We start from the raw sequence: 16594 nt of genomic DNA on the forward strand, positions 1-16594 counted from the left end.
ACGCAGTGATGATGTGGAAAACTGACAAAAATAAACACATAACAAACATTCCAGAGAAAGTGCAAAAGTAGTAGCCATCCAGGGAAAGTCCAAAACTTTGAAATGAGACCACCATTGTCTTTGAGTGGTTTTCAAAGAGTTTCTGTGGCTATAAAACCTGTACTGTACATACTGTGAAAAATATGAGTAGAGAAATGATTTATCACTCTCCCTTCACTCATCTTGGTAGAGTTCCATTTTACATTTTCCAGCCACTGCATGGCCCAATGCATATTTCCAAGCCACACTTAATCATTACCCAACAAAAATGCTTGAAACTCCCTTGATTAACACTGGCCATTTCTGCTCACAACATTGTTCTGTACGCCTGGGTACCTGTATACACATTTTTATTATTAAATCCAACTTGAGAATATTTCTTTTTTTTTAATTTATTTATGATGGTCACAGAGAGAGAGAGAGAGAGAGAGAGAGAGAGAGAGAGAGAGAGGCAGAGACATAGGCATAGGGAGAAGCAGGCTCCATGCACTGGGAGCCCGACACGGGATTTGATCCCGGGTCTCCAGGATCGCGCCCTGGGCCAAAGGCAGGCGCCAAACCGCTGCGCCACCCAGGGATCCCTTGAGAATATTTCTTGAAGGATATTTTTTCAATGCAATTTCTCCCCCATCTTCTATAATGCTTTAGCATACAGAGCTTGGCATCTGTTACTTACTGATAGAAGCATCTAAATAAAATGAAATCAAGAAGTCACTACTGGGGAGCAAACCAGTAGCGCTTAGAACAGACATGAACGACCAACTAGTCTGTGTTGGAATGCATAAAGAATGGATGTTCCAACTTGAGATTAATTCTGACTTGGGGATCAGTAAAGGCTTAAAGATGGTTTTACTCAAAGGACTTTGAAAGGCAGGAAGGGGGAAGTTCAATGTTGTGATCAAAGGAAAGGGCTGGGAAAGAACATAAACTCTTCAGGGAATAACAAGCAATCCAAAGGGGGTGGGGCCAGGTCTCAGAGTGAGAGGTCCAGAGAGGTAGACTGAAGCCAAACGACAAGTGCTTTCTCAGAATCCTTGAGGCCCGTCTTGAGACTTGACCCCTTCCCTGGATTGTTGAGTAAGTGAAGAAATGGAGAGTATATGCATATAAGAGGTAGATGAGGAAGAAGAACCATGGAAGGAGAGCAATAAGGAACATTTGGAAGAGTAAAATGAGAATCTGAGAGATTAACATCATCCTAATGAAGTGAGTTGAGAACCTCAAAAGAATGTCTAAGAAAGGAATCAAGAAACCATAAAAATGCATAAAAAGGGGGTATAGAGCATTGCAGAGGTATCAGAGCACCAGATAAAACAAGGAGCTTTTAGATCACTTGCTTCTCAAAGGGTAGTTCCCGTGGAGACAGCAGGCAGAAATCAGCCTGAAGGTTACAGTGTGTGCATCAAAGAGGGAGAGGCAGAGAAAGAGAGATTGAGAGGGGAATGGAGAAGCAAGGTCTCTTTTCCCTAATGGGGTACTTGTACATAGGGGTATTCATTGAGTGTTTACTTGGGGACACTTGCTAGGCAAGGGAGCTGGATCCTGAAGAAACAGAAAAGTCTTACAAGACAGAAGTAGGAGAATAGCATAGCACGTGGGATTCTTGGCATGGGGGAAAGTAAGTAGGCCTTATAAAAGAGAACAGACCAAGATTTCTTACAAAGCTGAGGGAAGAAGGAGAGAAAAGTGAAGTTGGAAACATCAGTTTCAGGTGGCAGGTGTGGAGTCCATGGTGTGTCACCAAAGCATTAGATGAGGACATTTATTTCCAGTGAGGTGAGTAGAGGTGAAGCTAAGTATAAGCAATGTGTTGAGGGAAGAGGGGCTGAGGATGTTCCCTAGGCCTGAAGGCAAGCTGGAGTGTGCTGGGTACATTACAGAGTCAAAAAGCTTGTTTGGGGGGCTTCTGTCCTTGTCTCAGAAAGCCCTTTGAGATAAATCACCTTATATATATAAAAACCCTCCCAGGTAATAGATATGCCCTAATAAAATGATCCATTAATCTTGATTTAAAAATAAAGAAACTTGGGCATATACACATTGTAGTTTCATACCCCACAGGTCTAAAATTATTATGGGAACTAACCAACTTTCTTCCTGAAACAAATACAAAACACTGAGTAGATTCTAAGGAACTAAAAATCAGTGAGGAAGTTCTCACTAATCACCATAAAAGGCAGAAAGAAAAATGAAAATAAAAATAAAAAAAAAAGACCATGACAATATCTTTATTTTTTAAGATTTTATTTTTAAGTATCTCTAAACCCAACGGGGGGCTCAAACTCACAACCCCAAGATCAAAAATTGCATGCTCCACCAACTGAACCAGCCAGACATACCAAGAATACCTTAACTTTTATTTTTTATTAATTATTTTTAAAGATTTATTTATTTATTTATTTATTTATTTATTTATTTATTTATTTACTTATGATAGCCATAGAGAGAGAGAGAGAAAGTGAACAAGTGAAAAAACTTGTTTATGTTGGATAAAGGATGCTAGGCGAGCTTAAGAAAGACTTAAACAGAATTACAAATTAGTGCAGGAAAGATTCACAAATAAAAAATCAGCAGGCATTGAAACAACATAACCAACATCGTCTTAGAAAACAGTATCATGACCCATCTTACTCCTAAAATGCATTTTACTGGCCAGCATGTGAGCAAAATTGCAAATTAAAAGGGATGGGAGACTGGCTACAGGGTTGCAAACAACAGGAATCGGTGACTGACAGGGAATGTCTCTGTGGGCAAGGTGCTAGGCCTGTTGGAGGAGCAGGATCCCCTGTTAACACAGGCTGTGGATGGCTGACTTGATAGGTGTGGTCAGTGGGGACATGGAAAGAGACGAACATAAATATGGGCAGTAAGCAAAAACTCAGCTTACTAATTGAAATTGAAAAAGAAAAAAATCCTGAATGTAAGTAGGACACATGGAAAACACTGTTGAGATTGTCTGGAGTTTGGCAAGAGGAGACTGTGCTGATCTGACCAGCCAATGGATGCCACTTCGTTATGGATCGTGTTGTACGGAGAAGGAAGACACCAAGTCTGCAGGGACAGAGGGCTGTGCAGATGCTGGTTTCATCTGGGGCACCTGTGACTGTATATGTTCGAAAATTAGAGAGTTCTTAGAAGAGCAATAATAATGATTAAGGCAATGGAAGAACTGATTTATGAGGACAGATTAAAGGAGCTAAATATGAATAGCCTGGTTAAGTGACAAGTAGAGGGGTACATAATAGGAGTCTCCAAGGGAAGAGAATAATTATTTAGCCGGGTATAAGGGGGTTATAACTAGAAGTAATGAGATGAAATTAAGAAAGGGAAAATTTAAGCTGAATTTCAAGAAAAACTCCCTGACGGTATAATTTATTAGCTCATGGAATAAATTCCCTATGGAAATGCTATAGTGTAGTGAGGGAAACTTAATAATAGGACTGGACAAAATACCAATAAATAATATAGATAATAATCCGGGACTTCAAAGAAGGTGGTTACATGCTATGCTTTCCTTGCTTAGAATATCTTCCCATATATTTTCCTTAACAGTCTGTTTATATATAGTGAATTGTTACCCAGATTAAGTGTTTAGCCAGTTAGCTAAATCAAAAAGGAAATATGGGGCAGCCCGGGTGGCTCAGCGGTTTAGCTCCACCTTCAGCCCGGGGCCTTAATCCTGGAGACCCAGGATCGAGTCCCACGTCAGGCTCCCTGCATGGAGCCGGCTTCTCCCTCTGCCTGTGTCTCTGCCTCTCTCTCTCTCTGTGTGTCTCTCATGAATAAATAAAATCTCAAAAAAAAAATAAATAAAAGGAAATATGTCCTTTAGGTGAGGTTGAGTTAAAATCACTTTATTATTCATACACTCGGCAGTAGTCAGCTGAAATAATTTTTTACTACTTTGTTCTAGCAGAACTGGTTGTGAAGCAAGCTGGACAAATGTATTAATATTTCTAAAACAAAACAAAACAAAACAAAACAAAACAATCCTCATCTACCATCCCACACAGAGTCTATTCTGATTCTCTGTGCCATGAAACTCATATTTTCATAGACATGTTTAATGTAAACAATTTATTGCTATAATAGAAATCAAAAAACTTTATTCCAGCTTTTCTAAATGTAGCTCTATGGTCAATTACTTCACATCAATACCAAGATCAAATAGGCATAATACTAACAAGCAGTTTGCTTAATAATAGTCACCACACTAATTAACCCATCCAGAACATTCTTAATCAGACACTATTTGTAATGTACAGTTAAGAGAAGCTTGGCAATAAACCGTTCTATGCTAAAAAAGAAAATAATACCTTACTGATGGGGTGAAACTGGCTTTTCTATAGAACTGGACAGAATGTGCTGTCCTGGCATTGACTCAAGAGAGTGAGTATGCAAATAGGCACATGTCTGAACACTTCCTTTCTCTTCCCGAGCTCCAACTCTGGTGGAGGTGTTAATGAGAAGAGAAAAGGTCCTGAGATAAGGAGTGAAGGAGAGAAAAGAGTCGGAAGAAAACCAGTGAGCTGTCTTTTAGAGCTTACGCCAGATTTGCCTTTTTAATAACCCCCCAATTTTTCTTAAAGAAATGCTACTGCCCACCTTACTCGTGGAACATCTTTCCCTGTTTCTGAGTCTCTCAGCTCTATCGGAGCCTGTTTTTACTTTCAGAAACATTCTGATTACTGTAATCATTTGCAACCTGTTACTGGCCATGGGGCCCTCCCCCAATTTCTTTCCTAACCAATACCAATCTGTGAAACACAAATAGAGCCTCCCTACCGCCTCCTCTCCTCGCAAATGCCCTTCCTTCCTCACCACGTCTGTCCTCCAACATGGTTCCAGAGACGCTGCCACAAAACCCCAGGACTGTGCTGGGCAATGTTCCAAGACGCAGCTGGTGTAGGTATTTTCGAGACCTAAATTTGCTTCTTCCTGCCACCCCCACATCCAAACACGCAAGCCCTGAGCTGAACCTGTAGTAATGGCCTTATTCAGATCAATCTGGAAACACTAGATTTGAGAGTAGCTTTAAATTATGTTAAGATTGATGGCGAATGCAGGAAATGCTCTGGGTACCTTAGCTTATTTCTGAAGAAGTTGAGAGGCTAGAGTATGTGTAGCTGACTAAGAGAGGTAATCAAAAGGAAGGCGATAAAGTAAAGCAAGTCAAGTAAACTTAGGACATTAGTATGGATTCATGTGTTACTGAAGAGAATACCGTGGTTGGACACTGCTTACAAATGTCTTTTTGAGAGATTTTTTTTTTAAAGTACTTAATATAGTGAGTTCAACCTATAGAGTCTCATAAATGCCCACAGAGAAGAGTCCATGAGACAGAGATTATCAATGGTCTTGCTTCTCAAAACAGATCTGGAAGACAGCACGTGAAAAATGATGCAGATTAGCAGATGATTAAAGGAAAAGACAGCATAACCAGTCAAAGATGATTCCAGAGTTGATACAAGGCAGAAGGAGGAGCATGTTAGCAACCGAAATAAGGAAAGTGGCCTGCGTGTGGGGCAGGCAAGAAGAGTGAGCTGAGGAAGCTCGGCCCCTCTCCACACAGGGAGGGCCAGGGGTATGGCCATGACGTTGCACAGCTGAGGCTGAAATTTTAACAAGATGTGTTTTGTGTAACACTAGAGAAGGTTCTGTGCGAAAACATGTTTGGTAAATGCTGAGTTAATGAGAGCGAGACATTTGTTTCCTAAAGAACTTCCCAAAGTACGTGCTAGTGTGCCCTATAAATATGCACACTCATTCATTCTTCTGTTTATTCAAAACATATTTATTGAGCACCTATTATGTAATAGGAATATTATGTTCATCGTTTCTCAAACTTAACACTTAAAGAAACAAGGACTCTCCCATCCCCAAGGATATACCTTAAGAATTAATAGACAACAAAGGATACTCTGGGAAACACCACTGGGGACTCTAGGAGATGGATGGACAGCCAGTCTGGAAGGCCAGCTAGGTGGTGGCGTATTTTACACAGGAGGCATGGTAGGAGTGGAGAAATGCTTTCACATGAGAAAAGGATGAAACTCAAACCAAACGCCATATACCAAGGCTACATGTCAGTAGACAAAAGGAAGGTTGAAAGAAATGAGGAGAATCTGGAAAAAACAAAATGACGGGAGATATGGTTCCAGGCTAATATGGATGACAGCAGAAAAAAATATCATTTGATTTTATCACAGCCATTTCTGTGGATTCTTGGATATAAACCACATTGAGAATTGAGGAGATGATGTTAAAAGAGAGAGAGAGAGAGAGAGAGAGAGAGAGAGAGAGAGAGAGAATTGAGGAGAAAGGAAATAGGAATCAAAGATAAATAACTTTTCCAAACCCAAGTGGGAAGACACATCTAGGCAGTGTAGTGATCTAAGTTCTTGGGTGATTTATAACAAAAACTATTCACTGTTTCCAAACAATGTGCTGGAAATTAATTACAAAATTAACATTTTTAGAATTTAGCCACATAAGCAAATATCAAAGATAATTAAAAAATCATGCTAGCCCACATGTGTCCAATATATTACTTATATGGTAAGCAGATTTATACAAAACTATAAACTATAAAAGTAAAAATCTTGATCTAGCATTCTCATGTGTACACATACATCCCCCCCCCCCCCCCCCCCCATATCTCTTGCCACACTATCTTCACTAAATAAAGGAATCACAAGCAAGGAAATCCATCATAATTAAAACTAGATGTTTGGAGACTACAACATTAAACAGAAAGACAGACTTATGTTTGGTTAGTTGGTTGCAGGACGGCTGCTCTTCTTTCCTGGAGATGGCTAAGGGCTAATACTCATAAAATAGATGGCACATGTCTATGGAGGCTGTTTCAATAAGAAACTCCTGGCGGAACAAAATATGAACAAATTCAAATCACAGACGAGTCAATCATAATCCACATGCACATAGCACAAATGCTTTGGGGGAACAGCCATCCAACACCACCGTGGCTGGTTAGGCCACGTTGTTTAGGCTTTGGTGCCTGGACCAGATTTCATCTCCCGCGGTGCAAACTTGCAAAGCCGACATGGAATATTGACAGTGATCTGTGAGGGGGCACTGGGCAAGAGTGTCTTACTGGAACTATGAAGACTCTGCTCTGTGACAGGATAGAAAAACAGAATCCAGAGACACTAGCTGCAGTTACAATTAACAAGCAAACCCTACTTATTAGCCCGAGAAATGCACGCTGGGACTGAAAGCAAATTTGTGGTCATCACATTGGCCTTGTTAGCTCTGTCTGGCCCCAGAGAGGATGCCCTTAGGGAGGACAGAACCTTTACTTATAGGCCAAGCTGCAGCTTCCTCCCTGGGTCGAGGGCCATCATTTTCCAATGACTGTCCCTTCAATAGTTGGGATGTATGGCCATCCTAGAAAAAGATGGTCCTGTGCTCATGAATCTAGTCCTTTTTTTTTTCCCTTCCCACCACCACTTTCCTGAGAATCTAACACTTTCCAAGCACCTTACTTACACCACTTGACTATATGACCTCTTCTGACAATACAGGTTATGTGGTTAAGATTATTTAACTTAAACAGTTATGCCTCAAGTCCCCATTCTCTCCCGATTTCTGTGTTTGGGATGGTAGAGATTGCTAATGTAACTGCCTACCAGCACAAGCAGTTTGTCTCGGGCAATTTTACAAAATCTCTTGAGAATCAATATACTCCTCTCACAGAAAATTTAAGGCCCTTATAAACGTGAGACGAAAAGCTACCTTGCATGTTGACAGAAGAAATGTTTATCAAATTCAGAGCTAGTCTTGCGAGCATATGCATGGTTACTTCTCATGAGCTCCACTCCTCCCAAAACAGAGTTCTCTCGGAACAATAAAACCCTCTAGTTTGCACAAGGTTTACTATAGCAATTCAACACAGGCAGAGCTGTAGGCTAAACTGCCAACGGGGAATCTTTATTCTCCTACCTCCGTTTCGAGCATTCCCCACCCACTGGTGGCTAATTCCCTAAGATATTTATACTGCTTTCTGATTGCCTGGGTCCCCCTGCCATCCCCCACACCTACCACGCATCTCCTGGTAGCCTATATGCTGGAACTAAGCCCCACTTTGGATCCAGCCCTGAATCACTCCCTGCTCTCCACAGTTGGTCTTACTGAAAACGAATCTTGAGATCCCTGGGTGGCGCAGTGGTTTAGCACCTGCCTTTGGCCCAGGGCGGATCCTGGAGACCCGGGATCGAGTCCCACGTCGGGCTCCCGGTGCATGGAGCCTGCTTCTTCCTCTGCCTGTGTCTCTGCCTCTCTCTCTCTCTGTGTGTGACTATCATAAATAAATAAAGAAAAAAAAAAAAGGAAACGAATCTTAAATTCCCACAATGTCTCTCACTTTCTTTGCTCAACGTCTTACACCCTTGAAAAAGGGCAGTACCTTAACTCAAGGGAACTTATTATAAATGGGATTCTGAGCCTGTGGTATTTGAAATGAAAGATTATTTTGGGAGGACAGGTGGGGAGAAATCTTTGTGAAGCCCCTTAAAGAACTCCACTCAAGCAATGGGCATGTTGGATAGAGAATCCAGGCTGTACAGGCACTTCCTGCATTTGAATTTATTCAAACCATTTAATTTCTCTGAACCTCAGTTTCCTAATCTATAAACTGGAATGGTGTCTGTTTTTGCAAATTTCTTCAGAGGATTAAAAGAGAATTGTGCCGTGTAGAGTTGCTGAGTATATCTAAGTCAGGTTCCCATGCCTTTGCTCATTCAGGTTGATACCCACACTTAAGGAATCAGTCCTAAGGCCATCTTGGGTAACAACAATTTTCCTAGTAAGTTAGTAAATGAGAAACTGTAATCAATCAACAAGTGTTCATTCGACAAATATTTAAGTTCCTCCTGTCATATCTGTATTTACAAAGCCTTTAGTGCATATATAGCAACATTTCATACTAACTTTTTTTAGGCTTTTAGTTCCCAAAGTTGTAAATTCTTCAGATCACCTTTAACTTAAACTGTTTACCGGTTCTATTACTAATATGATCTAATTTTTCAATTCAAACTGGGTAACTTGCTCATCATTTGTTTCATTAATAAGTCAGAAGCGAAACTGCAATACCTTCCATCCTTTCACTTTAGTTCATTTAATGATAGTTCATAAAAAATGAAAACTGTAGATCCGAGGTAATCTCTCTGAAGTAGGAGGAGGCCGTTTCACACGTGCCTAGACTCCACAAGTTCTTTTGTTGGGATTTACTTTGTCGGCAAGTAAACGTTCTCACTACTCTTCTATAGCATCAATAAAGTGTTGAAGGAAATTCTAAAAATGATCTCTAATCACATGTCCTATTCCATGATTTTTTTTTTTTTTTTGAGAAGCCATTATTTGGAAGTTGAAAGCGGGATGGGAAAATGTGTTGATATTAAAGAAAGTATCGCTCTCTTCTTTCCAAATAAATATAAGAATTCCCTATGGCAGTGTTTCCAGTTGGAGACTCTCCTTTCGAACAGGACATCGTTTTATTGGTATAATGGACTGGATGGTGTTCCCTCAAAATTAGTATGTTGAAACCCTGACTCTTCATGTGACTATGTCTGGAGATAGGGTCTTTAGGAGGTAACAAGGTTTAAATGAGGTCATGATGGGCCCTAATCCAACAGGACTGTGGCCTTCTAAGAAGCAGAAGAGATCTCTCTCTGTCTTTCTCCTTCCACTACCACGTGTGAGGACACAGCCGCAAGCAGCTATCTGCAAGCCAGGAAGAGAGTCCTACTCAAAACCAACCATACTGGCACCCTGTTCTCAGGTGTCAAGCTCCCAGAACTGTGAGAAAATACATATCTGATGTTTAAAGCACTCAGTCTATGTGTTTGTTTGTTTTTGGCAGCCTGAGATGACCAATACAAATGGATACTGCTGTGGAAAAAGGAGAGAGGGTCAACACTGTGATGTGTGAAACTCTTCCTAAACAGAGTATCAGGAAACCTATGGAGTAGGAGGCACTATATCTATGTTGACAGGCAGTGACAACAAGAGAATATTGTCAAAGAAGAGGGAGCCGACCATCAAAACTGATAAAAGAATTTGGAGGATAAAAAGGAGAAAATGTTTGTGAATTTCATTGTGAAGCACAAAATGTTACTTGTTTATTAAGAGTCAAGAAAAGAGGATGGAGTTTTAGAAAAGAAATTTTTCTTAAAAATTTGTTTGGTTGTGAATAAAATGATTTAATCTCTCTAAACCTGGGTTTTCTCATCTGATCAATGAGAATACCACCAGTCGTAGACTTCTCACAGAACAATAAGGATCAAAACATTCTATCAAATCTACTGATTATCTTACAGTCCTTATTCATGGGCAAAAGGGCACACTGGGTCAGCAGGCTCTAGGCACATGGTCTGTTTTCAAATTCAGGGCTCTGCTACTTATTAGCTGACCTGGAGAGAGAATTTTTTCTGTAAGTATTAGTCATTTCATCTGTAAAATGCGGATAATAGCATGCTGCCTTTGCAGAGTGATGTTCTCCACGTGGCTTGGCACATAGTAAGAGGTCAGGAAATACTGTTCTTTTTTATTATTGATAACAATGGTGAAGATTATCATAATTGTGTTGTCACGATTACTAAAGAGACACTCAACGTTAAAATTTCTGGTCTCTGACTCCACTGTCATTTCATAGTGAAACCCATTTTCTGAATCAGACTTATGCTTTTTTAAGATACGTTTTTCTTGTTAACTCTTCCCAGTTACACGTTAGCCATCCATTTAAGGCAGGCATTTTAATATGTTACCTTATTTTCATTTATGTACTAATCATAGATATGTACTCATGCCTAGAGGCACATTAGTTACAAAAAGGCCTAATGTTATAAATCAAACGAATATATTCCTCCCTATTATTTGTTTGTTATTTTACTTTTTTCCTACCTTTCACTTTTCCTTGTCTTTCCTTTTATTCTTTTCACTTTTCTAACTGAGATTTTCCATTTTCCCCCCCTTCTTAAAGCTGCATAAACCAAGAAAATAAAACCAGGAAATTTAAAACATCAGTTTCCAGGTCTCTGAAGCGTGAACAGATGGGCATCAAAAAATCCAGTCCCTTTTTTTTTCATTTGCCCATCCACAACCTGAAGAAATCAAAATTACCAGCAAATCCAACTTCTAGCACAACCCACTTTTTCCTACCACCACATTAAATGCTATGGCACTAAGTATTGATTCATTTCAAGTTCTGATTCTACTGTTGTTCAGTTGTTAAGCCACAGAAACTGACTTTATTCTGAACTGATGCTAGAAGATATAGCTTTGTTAATATTACATGTGAGATGAAGTCTTCAACTGTACAAAGTGAGTGTACAAACACCTTCACTTATTTCAGCTTTTCTATAATTTCCAGTATTTCTAAATTTGGAAAACAGGGGTAAAAATATAACAGATAGGTAAATTGCTGGGCTATTACTAGAACATAACCAAGGCTTGAAAGCAAAGAAATGCCATAAATACTCTGTGAAAATACTGAGTGAAAAACATTCAGAGAATAAACCATTCAATTACCATTAAACAAAGATCAGAGTGCTGAGCAAATAGCCAAGTTGCACTCATGGAACAGATGATGTGGTAGGTGCTCCGATCATGGGAAGAATAGGTGTTAGGATGATAGAAACCCAGTCATGGAGATGGGGTTAGTGCCAAGGAAGGTTCTGTAGAGAAGGTGGTCTTTCAGCTGAGGGTTGGTGGTGACTGGAAGTTAGCCAGTTGAGGTAGTGAGAGGTGGGCTGCGCTAAGAGCAATAGAACGTGCAAAGGGCCGGGGGGGGGAGGACAGGGAAGGTGGGGGGCATGGTCCAGGCATAAAAAGCAAAATACTCAATCAGAGTATTGATTGAGGTTGAATAGGAGTGAAGGTGGGTGAGGGGAGGGACAAAAATGAGGCCCAAGGTATAACCAGGGGAAGGCTTTTCTGCCCTTAATAATATAAGGCAAGTGGTTTGTGGCCATTTAAGGCTGAGTTGGGGCTGAATAAATGCTCTGTTGCAGTGTGAAGAATGGATTGGGGACAGCACGGCAGATCAAATACCAATTTTAAATCCCTCTTGCCTTTTGAATCTCCACCAAAATAATGGTATGGGAATTTTTAAAAAAGGCCTTGACTTTCAAAGACAAAGAGGTAAATTGAGAAAGATGACAATAGGAAAGAAATGTCAACTAAATTTCAGAAGATAGAAAGCAGACAGACGAGTGGTGTTTGAGCAGAGAGGAGGAGGCAGGACATGTCCATGCGTGCAGATGATTTTGCTTGTGCATGCAATGTTAGCCAAGAAGCAGCAGCTCATTTGTTCCAGAGAAACTCCAAAGGCTCAGGTATCGGACATATCAGGTACCTCTGGAGGTGCAGATACAGAGCAGAACTGAAACCAGAACTGGTAGCAATTCTATATGATGTGAGCACAAACCCCTCTGATAACTTCCCTGAGCCCACTGCAGCCAGGCGTAACAGCCAGACCAGTTACCTCTGGTCTCCGCTCTACCCCTACCTCCCATTCCTCACCTCAACAGCAGAAAGGAGGCTTCCTTATCAGAAGGGCTAAGCCCCAGAGACCAGGTAAGGCTGAAGGCAAGGATGAGGGAAATTAAGGGAAATAATGCCCATTTATTGGTGATGCCTCTCTAGCACCCTTCTCGAACTATTTGGCTCTCAGACAGCAATAGATTCCCCATGTAGGCGATTGGAGGAACCTTTCTCTGGAAACTTACTGGACTGACCTGTCGCCAGTGACATGTGGGGATGCCAAAGCAAAACAAGTGAATTCCTTGTTTGCTCATTCTATGAAAAAGGTTACTAGTCCATGAGCCCTGTCTCTGAACTACTAAATATCTTTCAGGGTCTTACTCTCAAATAGGAATGGAGATCCAGGGACCATGAGACTTTTGAGGAAAAAAACTGTTCACATGAAATAAATATGACCAAGCAAACAAGTACAGAAAAAGGAACTTGAAAGAAATGGAGACAAAGGGAAGAACAGAAGAAAATTAAAAAAAAAAAAAACCCTATAATATTCAAACTGATAAAATAAGATTTCTGCATTCATGGTGAGAAAAACAGAGTGTAATAACAAAGGACATTCAAGAACAAAGATGACTGCTTGCAAACAAAAATACTGTAATTGAAAAAGAATCATTAGATGAATTGGAAGATAAGGTCGAGAAAATTTTACAGAAAGCAGAAAACCCAAAATGGAAAGACTGAAGTAGAAGAAGAGATAACAAAATGAAGTCCATCTAAGTTTCAATATTGATGAATAGAAGTTGAAGAAAATGAAGATGTGGAAAATCACGGGGGGGGGGGTGTGAAAATCAAAGAAACCACATAAGAAAATTCCTTGTGCTGAAGGGAATGAGTGACCAGCAAAAGAAAGGAACAAAGATCTAGTTCAAGCAGAATTTTGGAATTTAGGAGTACCAGCAGTGAAAAAGAAAGTCTAATGCCTTTTGAGAGAGCAAACAGGGAGAATCACATGCACGCAATCAGAAATAGACGGGACTTCTCAACAGGAAGTTCGAAAAGTAGAAAACAATAGACCATTACTTCAAGCTCAAGAGGAAAATGATTTTCAATGAAAGCTCAAAACTCAAATATCAATCAAATGTGAGACAAGATAAAGTCATTTTCAGACACGTGAATTCTTAAGAAATTGTAGTTCCCATGTACATACCTTATGGTAGATACACCACACTAAAAGGGGAAAGAAAACGAAGAGAGAGACACGGGATCAAGGAAATAGTTGACTCAAGGGCCCAAAGAGCAACTGGAAGGATTAGGAACCAGAGAATGGAGGCCTCCAGGATGGAGATATCCAATGAAAAAAATGGAAAAGATGGGTTTCTTGATGTGACTCACTGTAACAAAATGATGACTCAATGACAGCAACAGAGCTTAGGAATGAGTTTGTGATAGAGACAGACACCGGGCAGATACAGCCAAAGCAATAATTAGCTTCAGGAAAAAGTGAAGAGTTGTTCAAGGAAGGAAACCTAATCACGGAATACAATGATGCTCAGCAGGGAACATTTTTTACATAGCAATAATGCTATAAACACAGAATATTTAATTATCCAAAAGTTGATATATAAGCCACATTGGAAGGATAGGGTGAGGGAAAGCCAGACTGTGAGAGAGCTGACTAAGTCACTTCTACTGGTAGGAAGTAAATAGATAAATATCTATGTTAAAAATCAAGAAATGGTAAGACCAGAAAAAAATTAAACATTTTGTCAGTGGCAGTGCCTCTGTGGGTGGGAGAGCTTAGGAGTAGGGAAGGACTGGGGAAAGGGATTTTGCTTTGTATTATAGACTTTTTTGTACTCTCTGACCTTTTAAAGCTAAGCCTATGTATTACCTTGAGAATTAATGATTTTAATAATCTCTGGAAATTTCTTGCCCAAATCTCTTTGAATATTGCCTCTAACACTTTCTCTAATTTTTCCTTCTGGAAGTCCTATTAGACATGTGTTGGATTCTTATCCTTTTAGTCCTTAAGATCTAGCTTCTAGGTCACTAAGTCTCCCTTCATACACATCTAATACTTAACATCTCCACTGAGTTCAGTTTAATGAATGTATTAAAATTCTACTTAATCCTTTAAAAATATGCATTAATTTTTAAAGCATCTTGTATTTCTCATGTTCTAAATTTATTTTTATGCTACTGTTTTAAAAACTTACTTTTTGCTTTCTATCCAGAAGTTTCAGTATTTGAAGTTATTAAGGACCTCATCCCACAGTCAATTGTTAAGAGCCAGCTTCTGACTTGCTAAACTGTAACAGATATTGGACAGGAAATATCAGAAAAGAAAGTTTTGAGGAGAGGTGGGGATGACAGATGTAGATCTTGATCACTCTGCCTGGGAAGTGCTATAGATTCACCAAAGTGAGACAAGGAGAGAGAGTTTTGTACCTAAGTTTTATGCTTCCTTAAAAACTCAACAGTTTTCTAAATTTTAAGACATTTAATTAAACTGTAAGGTAATCAGCAGGTATTTATGGAGTGCCCACTCAAACTGAAATCTCTGCTGCTTTAAGAAAAAACAGACATTTTAACATATGATTGAATTTCCCTCTTCCAAGGTTTTTTTTTTTTTTTTTTTTTTTGGGAGGGGGGAGGAAGGGGAGAAAGAGGAAGGGAGAGAATCTTAAGCAGGATCCAGGTCCCCTGCAGAGCCGGAGGCAGGTGGGGCTTGATCTCACAAACCAGAGATCATGACATGAGCCATGACCTGAGCTGAAATCGAGAGTCCAGCAGAGCCACCCAGGCACCCCTCCCTCTTACAAGCTTTTTAAAGAGATAGTACATTGGTTGTTGAAGGATCACAACAATCCATGGTCATCCTTCAGGATATGCTGAACGTTATTTTGAGTTTCAACATTAGCTGCAGAAAGGTTTTCACTTTGCATCTTGAAACAGCTTTTCCTTGAATGATGGGCTCATGAATATGGGCAAGTGTTTTCAAGAGAGAATTATATACAGTCACAGTTTGTATTTTTGTGGGTCATAAACACAGATGTGCAAACATCTCCTTTAATACTAAATTGGATATAAGTGGAAATTTTATGCTTTTAACCATAAATATTAATAATAACAAACATCCTGGGAAAAGTAACCATTCAATGGAGTTCTCGTATAAAACAACAACAACAAAAATCTTGTCATCTTAAAAATGTACCTAATTCCATAATTTAGCTGTATCGAGGGTGTCTGCATCTTGTTAGGTTGGGCTATGTTAAAGTATTACATACCACCTGAGCTGTCAATATGTGCCCTAGTTTATACACATTTAACATTTCAATAATATATGCCATGGCATAACCAAGTTCTCAGGGAGTCAAAGCCAGATTATTCTAGAGCTGAATGTAAGTTTAGGAGTACAGATAGCAAATGGCCAGATGGCCCTGCAGTAATATCTGCTGAAGGCCATTTAAAACCAATCCATGGGTAGTAGATGTATTCCAGCAGAGAATTATAGACAACCAACCAAGAGATACTAAAGTCCTACTACAATACTATCTTTGTTAAGCCAGAAATAACATTTTGATTTTATAGAACTGGAGTTCAAACAAATCTTATTCTTTACTCCCTGTAGTAAATAAATGAGCAAAATCAACTCTACTGGCTCACAGGTTTATGGCCCACAGTAGATGTTCAATACGTACTTGCTGAATGAATGACTGCCTTGGTACAAGGAAGTGGAAAGGGTTATGCATACACAATTTTATGCTTTTCTGGGCCCTGATTGTTTTCGTATACTGATGTGTGGTTTGGATGTTTGAGTATGTTTTATTTAGGTGGTTTGCATATGTGAAGTAGGAAGAGGTAAGGTTGGTTGAAGGGTAATTATTTCTTGATGGAAGAATATAAAAAGTATAAACAGCTCAGCTATTGCCTAAGCAAACTCAGCTGTTCGTTCCTGATCTACAATGCAAATAGTATACAAAATGAGGTTTCATTAAAGAGTGACTGTCACATCAATATGAAAGAGAATGAAGACCTGCTATGCAGTATTATTAGA

At 39.6% G+C, this 16594-nt stretch overlaps 1 protein-coding gene across 9 annotated transcripts in view; it reads right to left on the reverse strand.

Moving 5' to 3' along the window:
• LOC129495548 (glycosyltransferase-like domain-containing protein 1) overlaps nt 1-16594 on the reverse strand; it is a 388336-nt gene that overhangs the window by 64632 nt on the left and 307110 nt on the right. The window lies entirely within an intron of this gene.

This window comes from Nyctereutes procyonoides, unplaced genomic scaffold, assembly GCF_905146905.1.
Source record: "Nyctereutes procyonoides isolate TBG_1078 unplaced genomic scaffold, NYPRO_anot_genome, whole genome shotgun sequence".
Taxonomy (NCBI): domain Eukaryota; kingdom Metazoa; phylum Chordata; class Mammalia; order Carnivora; family Canidae; genus Nyctereutes; species Nyctereutes procyonoides.